Raw genomic sequence first — 9987 nt, forward strand, 5'->3', positions numbered from 1 at the left:
CTGTCCCCTTGTCTGTCTGTCCCCCTGTCTGTCTGTCCCCCTGTCTGTCTGTCCCCCTGTCTGTCTGGCCCCCTGTCTGTCTATCCACCTGTCTGTCTGTCTGTCCCTGTGACTGTTTGTCCCCCTGTCTATCTGTCCCCCTGTCTGTCTGTCCAGCTGTTTTCCTCCTGTCACCTTGTCTATACTCTTGTCTCTCTTCTCTAACCGTCTACCTGTCTGATCTGTTCATCAACCTAACATCCTGCTCACCTGTCTTCCCCTCTATCTCACTTCCTGTCTGTCCACCTGTCTACCTCTCTGCTCCTGTCTTTCCACCTGGCTGTCTGCTTGGCCCCCTGCAGTCCTGCACACAGGCCCATAGCAACATGCCTGACGAAGATGATGATGATGATGATGACTATACTCTCTCTGATGATGACAATAAAGCTGATTGATGATCAAGTTTACTGATTCTGTTTCTGTTTGATATGACATCTGAAGAGTCTCTGAATTTGGCAAAAACATTTAAAGATAAAACAATTCCAGCTTGGAGATCATGAAACAGGGACAGGTTATGTTCCCGCTCCCATTAGAGCGGTGCCTGAGCGTAGCTTGGTGCTAATCTCCACGCTAACTCCGTCATATGATGACGTCTTAGACAGACCGCATATAATCCAAGAGAACATACCCTATACTGCCAGAAGTTTATGTTCATCCGTCCAAATCATATCAATCAGGTGTTCTAACCTCTTCTATGGCCACAGATGTATAGAATCACCTCCATCATACCTACCGCCCAGACAGTGGTGACCGGAGGGCTCGCTCCCAGGAGCTCAGTGAGGTCCAGTGTGGAGCGGTGATAGGACGCCACATGTTCAACAAATCCAGCCCTGAAACTTCCTCGCTCAGCTGTATCATCAGAAAATGGAAAATGTTTGGGAGAGACACCAATTCAGCCGAGTCACTACAATGGCAATAACTTGTGCGATGTATAATGTTGCACCCAGAAGTCAAGGCGAGGCAGGCAGTGGGAAAGTTCAAAGCGTTTATTTAAACAAACAAGAATGCGGGTCTGCTCATCAGCTGCACGGCTAATCTCTGCAGCGATAGGAAGTACAGGTCAGTGACTGGATAGTCGGGCTGATCACGACTTGGAGCGTTCTAAACGGGAGGTTATTCCCCAGCTTACGGCGGGCGCCGCCCCCAGAGTTCCTAGAAAGAGAGAGCAGAGCAGCTGCCAGCCGACGCCGAGCAGCAAGTTTCCTTAAGGGGAAATCCAAAGCCGGAGTCAGAAGACAGGTCAAAGTTCAGAAGCGGGTAGAATCCAGGAATCAGTCCAGAACAGATCAGACTAAAGGCTGATTGATACACAGGAACCAGGTGGTCTGCGTAGGTGTCTCCCCCTCCGCAGACACTCTGCTGCACCTCTCCCAAATTATAGGTGACCGCAGACAGGAGGCCTCTGATTGGTCAAATCTACATCCGCTCTACTCTATGCGTATTTTCTGTTTGGTTCCTGACCGCCATGGTGGAAAACGACTGGTGAAGATGGAGCAGCTAGCAGAGCGAGGTGAGAACGCTGGGACCCTTTTTCCACCTGGACCCCCGCTCTTTTTGGCCCTCATGTCCCTCCGTTGTCCCACAGACTTGCCCCAACTTCCTCACCCGTATCTAGACCCACAGCTAGTTCCTGATTGGCCCTCTGGCGTTGTGGCGTGGAATAACAGCGCAGACCACGCTTCAATGTTGGGCAGAAATCAAACATATCTGCGACAAGCTGCTGCAGGAGGATAACCAGGCCTTAACAGAGCAGACAGGAGCAAAGCGGAACTCAGGATCCACAGCGCAAAAAACTGATCGCAATCAGGAAAACAGAACAAGATTCAGAACACTAGAGTTCATCTCACCAAACTGCTCGAATCACCTGCCGCTGATAAATACCAGAGGAACAAGGTGGAAACAGCCGCTGGACCAGTTAGAGAGGTGAGCAGGAGCAAATGAAAAACCCAATCATCAGCGCTAAAGAACATTAGAGAACTACTATTTAACACCCTGTGCAATAACCTGTTTCTCTATATTTGACAATAACTATATATATAAACAGCCATGTAAACACCCTACTATAGAAAATTAATTTTAAAAAGCTGTCCTATGTGGACGCACTGTTTATACTCTATATATCCCATCATGCACCTTTTCCTTCCTTTGGCACCTTCTTCTTCTCCTTTGACTATTGAGCTGATGGTAAATGTCTCCACTGTGAGATCAATCTAGTCAACGCAGAGTCGGCCTTGTTCGCTGACGGAGCAGATCAGTGGATCCTGAAGCTCATCGTGCAAAGAGGTCACCAACGTTGTGCAGAGCCAATCGTCACACACCTCCAAGCTTCAGGTGTCCTTCAGGTCAGCTGCAGGACAGAGAGCTTCATGGGGTGGAGCAGCTCCACCCACGCCAAACCTCAGCGAGTGCAACGCCGTGCAGGGAAACACTGCACCACTGGACCCCAGAGCAGTGGAGACGCCATCTTTGGAGGCAGGAATCACGCCGTAAATCTGATGGACCAGTCTGGGTTTTATATTTACAATTTAAAGGTTTGACAGAAACACCTTTAGATCATTTAGTCACATTAAAACAATAAAATATCCCAGTTTTGATCTGAAAGCTTCCACATGAAAGAACTCCTCTCCTTCAGACCAACGACTTAAAGCAGATTTTTCTGCTTCCTCTACTGTGTGAGTAATAATAATACTAATAATGATGATCATACATTTAATTTGTAATGCATTTAAGAAAAAACTCAAAGTGCTACAGGTAAAATCATCGTACACTGGAAAAACGATCTAGAAATAAAATAGAATGAGCATTTCTGCTCTTAAATAAGATAATTAGATAAAATGCACTTGAAAGAAGACAATGCAATTGTGTTTTCTTATTTTAAATGTAAAATAAGAAACTCCTCAATCCAAGAAAAAATGCAATATTTAAAAAAAAGACTTATCTTGTTATTACTTATTATTTCTTTTTTTTTTTTTTTTTTTTTTTTTTTTTTTTTCTACAGTGTCCTGTCTGGCAAGGTGGCAATAAGAATAATTGTCTTGATGCCAAAAGGAGCCCAACAGATTTTACTTTCACAAGTGGAGCGGTATCGCAATTGCCATACCGCTCCACTTGTTTCATGTATATAAATTGCTTTATTATAATTATGCAGGGAGTTTTACAGTTCATATGGACACTGCAATGTAAGTAGAGCAGAAAAACAGAAGAAGAAGAAGGAAAAAGAAAAAGAAAAAAACAGGACAAAAGATGAAAGAAAGAGGAGATAGGAAGGAGACAATGACAAAACATTTTCAGTCTGCTTCAACACCTGCAATGAGATGGAGAAAAAAAAAAAAAAGAACAGCACAACCAAAAAACATGGTACGAGATATACAATAAAGCAAACACCTTGAAACTATCACTAAAGTAATATTATTAAGTCTGACATGTACTCTGTGTTACCTGAAGATATGAATGTGGGGTTTCTGTTTGGAAGTGAATCTCTAAGTACCTGAAGCCTAGCACCTGTAGTTGTTTGTGAGGGTGAACTTGTGCATGTAAAGTTTTAACCATAGAAAAAAATGCTCAATAGTGGTTGTGGAGAGCCGGAGAGGCACACCCCCCAGAGCACTGAGTCCAGCGCCGGGAGACCCAAAGCCCCAGGCGCCCAAGGGGACCCCAGAAGCGAAGGCACCAAGGCGGGGCCAGCCCCGGAAATCAGACCCCACCAAGGCAGGAGGAGAGACAGCCACGAGGAAGCCCCCCAGCCACCGCCATGCCGGCGCCCCGGGGAGCCGCGGGGACGAGTCCGCGGGCCCCGCCGGCAGCCGGCCACCCCGAAGTAGGGCCGGGCGCCGAACACCAGCCCCCCCACGGCGCCGACCGAAACGCCCCAGCCCCACAGAGCACCGAAACACGCCCCGCCCCCCCCGCACCAAGCCCCGGCGACCGGCCGCAACACCCACCGCGACCGCACCACCCAGGAAAACACTAAGACGGCCCCGCCCCCGGCCGGGGCCCATGCGCATCCGCCGCGAACCGGCCACGAGCGCCGCGGGACCCCCCCCCAAAACGCCCCCCCGGCCAAAAGCGCAGCCCCCCCCCACCAAGACCGATGCCAACAGCGCGCAACGAAACACACCGCGCACAGAATCAGCCCGAGAGCAGAAAAGCCGCCCGGCGCAAAACCGCAAGAGGAGCAGACCGCAGCCGGCGCAACCACCCCCCCCAGCAGCCCGAGGGGCAGCACAAAGCCAGAGCGGAGCGAACCGCGCCGCCCCCCCACCGGACGAAGCCAAAGCAGCCCAGCCACGTCCGCCACCCCCCCCCGCAGCCCGCACCAGGCCCCGACACGCGGCCAGAGCAGCTCCGCCGCCCCGGCCCCCCACCACGCGCCGGTCATAGCCACCCCAGGCCCACACCCGCCCCGCAGCCCCACCCGCCGCGATCAGTGGGAACAGAGCAGCCCCGCCATGCCTCCAGGAGGGAAAACCCACCCGAATACCCAGCCAGCGCAGCCAGCCCGCCCAGACCGGCCCCCCAACACTACCCCCCGCCGGAGCCGCCCGGACCCCCACACACCAGCGGCGCGCCGCCAGCAGGACCCCCCCCCCGCAGGCCCGCCGGCCCCCCGAGAAAACAGACATGCCAAACCCCCCAAAGAAAAAAAGAGAAGAAAAAAAAAAAAAAAAAAAAAAAAAAAAAAAAAAAAAGGGGCCCCCACAATGCGACAGCGGACACCAGACACCGACCCGCCCGCAACCGCTCCCCCCCACCGAGGAAGAGAAAAAAAAAATAAAAAATAAATAAATTACAAATAAATAGGTAAATAAATAAATTAATTAAATTATTACTTATTATTTCTAACTTAAAAAGTTTGGTTATTGTTCTATCCATTTTTCAGACTGTAATAATCAGATAAAAGGAGTGAATAATATTTTATGGTTGGTTATTTAGTTTTATTTGCACTAGGATATTCATTAATGGGCATTTAATGGTGTGTTCTACAGGAAGGGTTAGGGCATAGAGCTGGAATCCAGAGGCTGTGAGTTCGAGTCCCACTCCCACTGACTGCCACTCTGGGTCTCTGAGCAAGACTCTTAACCCCACCCTGCTCCCCGGGCCACACAATGGCAGCCCACTGCTCCCCAATGGGAGGGGTTAAATGCAGAGAGGGAATTTCTCCAGAGTGAGATCAATAAGGTTAAACTATTATTAATAATAAACAAACTAGCATTGATCTAATTATTGGATGTATCTGGCCACTGATATAAATTTCTGACTGTGTTGGACCCCACCTCTCACCCACTGATAGCACCCCCCGCCACCCCACTTGGGATTCAGCATGTCAGAAAATGGATGGATAGATCAAACTGGGCAGGATGTCAAAGTGGTTGCTGATTGGTGGAGCTGGTCAGGCTTCATCTGCTGGGCGGAGCTCCAAGCTTTCTTTCTGAAACGGTGTATGATGACTTTACTCTGGTAATATTACGAATTTATTCTGGTATTACGAATTTATTTTCATATTACGACTTTATTCCCACAATGTTACGACTTTATTCTCCTATTACGTTTATATTAACATAAAGTTACAAATTTATTCTCATAATATTAAGACATAATTCTCACAATGTTACGACTTTATTCTGTTAAAAATTTCAACTTTATTTATATTAAAATTTTTTTTACATAATGTTTCGACTTTTTTTCTCAAATTTTTAAGACATAATTTCATAATGTTACGATTTTTTTTCATAATATTAGACTTTATTCTCATATTACACTTTTTTTCTATAATATTACAATTTATTTCCGAAATGTTAGTTTATTTTGGCAATGTAAAAATTTATTTTTTTTTAGATTTCTTCCATATTACACTTTATTTATAAATTTACGACTTTATTTATAATATTTCGATTTATTTATATTACGATTTTTTCACATAATTTACACTTTTTTCATAAAATTTTCAACTTTTTTCAGAAGGTTTTGCTTTTTTTTGGAATAAAGACTTTATTCTTAAAAATTTTTTGCTTTCTTCCATATTATGACTTTATTCCATATTTTTACTTTATCTCAGAAAGGTTTCGACCTTTTTTTATAATATTACGATTTATTTTAAATTTTATGACTTTCTTTCATATTTTCGCTTTATTTTTATTAGACTTTATTTCGAATGTTTTTGATTTTTTCTGGTAATATAAAGACTTTATTTTTAATTTTGACTTTTTTCTATATTTTACTTTTTCCCCTAATGTTTCGACTTTTTTTCTATAAATTAAGACATAATTCTCATAATGTTTTCGATTTATTTCATAATATTTTACTTATTTATATTAGTTTTTATTACTAAAGTTACGACTTTATTTTCATAAATTACAACTTTATTCTATAATTACGACTTTATTTTGGGAATATAACGATTTATTCTTAAATTTTATGACTTTTTCTCAATTTAAAGACTTTATTCTCATAATTTACGATTTATTCTAAATATTAGACTTTTTATATTACGATTTTAATACAAATGTTAACTTTATTCTCATAATATAAACTTTTTTCCGAATTTACGAATTTTTTGGCAAAGTAAGACTTTTTTTTTTAATTTTATGACTTTCTTTAATTTGACTTTATTTTTCAAATAATTTTGACTTTATTCTATAATATTAAAAATTTATTTCAGATTGTAAAGACTTTTTTTAAGGTAATATAACGTTTATTCTTTTAATTTTGACTTTTTTCATTATTTGACTTTATTCCCTTTATGACTTTATTTCCGAATGTTACGCTTTATTCGGTAATATAAGATTTTTTTTAAATTTTTGACTTTCTTTATATTTCATTATTTCCAAATTATGACTTTTTCTCAGAATGTTTTGCTTTATTTGGTAATAAAACGATTTTATTTAAATTTTATACTTTCTTTCATATTATACTTTATTTCCCCAAAAGTTACGACTTTTTTTTAATATTATGACTTTTTCCATATTTCGCTTTATTTCCTTTATGACTTTATTCTCAGAATGTAACGACTTTTTTGGAATTAAACTTTATTTTTAATTTTATGACTTTTTCTCATATTACGACTTTATTTCCCCTATTTAGATTTTTTCCAGAATGTTAGACTTTTTTTGGTAATATAACGACTTTATTCTTATAAATTTTTTGATTTCTTTATATTAGACTTTTTTCCCTATTATACTTTTTTCTAGAAAGTTAGACTTTATTTTGGTAATATAACGACTTTATTTTATAAATTTTATGTTTTTTCCATATTATATTTATTCCCCCAAGTTTACGGGCTTTTTTTCTATATATTTTGACTTTATTTCATATTCATTTTTTTCAATAAAGTTCATTTATTTCTAAAATTACAATTTTTTTCAGAATGTTACGATTTTTTGGCAAGAACACTTTATTTTATAATTTTTGATTTTTTTATATTAGCTTTATTTAAATATTACGACTTTATTTCCCTAATTTACGACTTTTTTAATTAGATTTTTTATAAAGTACGATTTATTCTTATATTACAAATTTTTTCCGATGTAACCTTTTAGGGAATATAACGACTTTATTCTTATAATTTATGACCTTTCTTTTCCAATTATACTTTATTCCCCTATTATGCTTTTTTCTCAAAATGTACGACTTTATTTGGTAAAAAACGATTTTATTCTTTTAATTTTATGACTTTCCCTTCTCAATTATGAAAATTTTTCCCCTATTATGACTTTTTTTCCAGAATGTTAAACTTTATTTTAATATTACGACTTTTTTCATAAATTTTCATTTTTTTTTATTACGATTTTTTAAATAATAAAGTTACGACTTTATTTATAATATTACAATTTTTTTCAGAAGTTGACTTTATTTGGGGAAAAAACGACTTATTCTTATAATTTTTTTTTACTTTTTTTCATATTAAGACTTTTTTTCCCATAAAATTTATTTATAAAGTTCGACTTTATTTGGTAAAATAAAGACTTTATTTTATAAATTTTTTGCTTTCTTTCATATTATGATTTTTCCCATATTTTTACTTTATTCAGAATGTCATTTATTTGGTAATATAAGATTTATTTTATAATTTTAGCTTTTTCTATTTTAGACTTTATTCCATATTAGCTTTATTCTTAATATACGATTTATTAAATATTACGCTTTATTCTCTTTAAAAGATTTTAACACATAATGTTTCGACTTTATTTCATAATATTCGATTTATTTTATTTATGATTTTTTCAGAAGTTTTGTTTATTTGGTAAAAAAGACTTTTTCTTATAATTTTATGATTTTTTCCTTCCCTATTAGCTTATTCCCCCCAAATTTACATTTATTCCTAATATTAAGAATAATTCATAATGTTACGACTTTTTCTATAATATTATGACTTTTTTCATATTGAATTTTTATTCACAAAAAGTTACGACTTTTTTATAATATTACAATTTATTCTCATAATTTGACTTTATTCTGGTAATATAAGACTTTATTTTATAATTTTTAAAATTTCTTTTCAATTACACTTTATTTTTATAAAATTACGATTTATTTATAATATTACGATTTATTTTATATTACGATTTAATAATAAAAGTTAGACTTTATTATATATTACAACTTTATTCTCAGAATGTTACGACTTTATTCTGGCAATGTAACGACTTTATTCTTATAATTTTTAAAAGATTTCTTTCTAATTTCGACTTTTTTCTATAAATTTTCGAATTTTTTTATAATATTACCTTTATTTCAGAAAGTAACGACTTTTTTATGGGAATATAACGCTTTATTCTTAATTTTATGCTTTTTTCTCATATTCGACTTTTTCCATATTATATTTTATTTCCCCGAAAGTTTTGACTTTATTCTGGTAATATAACCCATTTTTTCTTATAATTTTTTTGCTTTCCCTTTTTATTTGACTTTATTCCCATAATGACTTTTTTCACAGAAAGTTACGACTTTTTTCTGGGAATATAACGATTGCTTTTAATTTTTTGACTTTTTCTCATATTACACTTTATTCCCCTATTTTGGAAATTTTTTTTAGAATGTTAGACTTTATTTGGTAAAAAACACTTTATTTTTAAATTTTTTGACTTTTTTCATATTATGATTATTCCCCTAATGTTACGACTTTTTTCTCATAAATTTTGACTTTATTTCTATTTTCGTTTTATTACTAATGTTACCAATTTATTCTTAATATTCCCAAAAAATTTTAGAATGTTAAGACTTTATTTGGCAATGAAAGCTTTACCCCATAAATTTTTTATTTCTTTCAAAATTCACTTTATTTTATAAATTACACTTTTTTTTCATAATATTAAACTTTATTTCCCTATTAATTTATTCAATAATTTACCTTTATTCTATAATATTACAACTTTTTCTCAGAATGTAACCTTTTATTTGGTAATATAAACGACTTTTTTCTTATTTTTAATGAATTTTTTCTATATTTGATTTTTTTCCCCTATTTTATTTATTCTCAGAATGTAACGACTTTATTATGGTAATATAACGACTTTATTCTTATAATTTTATGACTTTCTTTATATTATGAATTATTTTCCCCCTATTAGCTTTATTTCAGAATTTACGACTTTATTTATAATTTCGACTTTATTATCATAATATTACGATTTATTCCATATTAGATTTTAATCACTAAAGTTACGATTAAATTCTATAAATTAAAATTTATTTCAAAAGTTTTCGACTTTTTTATGGTAATTAACGATTTATTTTTTAAATTTTTTTGACTTTTTCTCATTTAGACTTTATTTTCCCCTAATTTAAAATTTATTTATAATGTTTCGCTTTATTCTGGTAATTAAGCTTTATTTAAAATTTTTTGATTTTTTTTTATTTTATTTTCCCAAATTTTATTTACCGAAAGTTAATTTATTGGGAATAAAAGACTTTTTTTTTATAATTTTTTTGTTTTCTATATTTCGACTTTAT

Source organism: Cyprinodon tularosa, unplaced genomic scaffold (assembly GCF_016077235.1).
Source record: "Cyprinodon tularosa strain WSP-4 unplaced genomic scaffold, ASM1607723v1 ctg951, whole genome shotgun sequence".
NCBI lineage: Eukaryota > Metazoa > Chordata > Actinopteri > Cyprinodontiformes > Cyprinodontidae > Cyprinodon > Cyprinodon tularosa.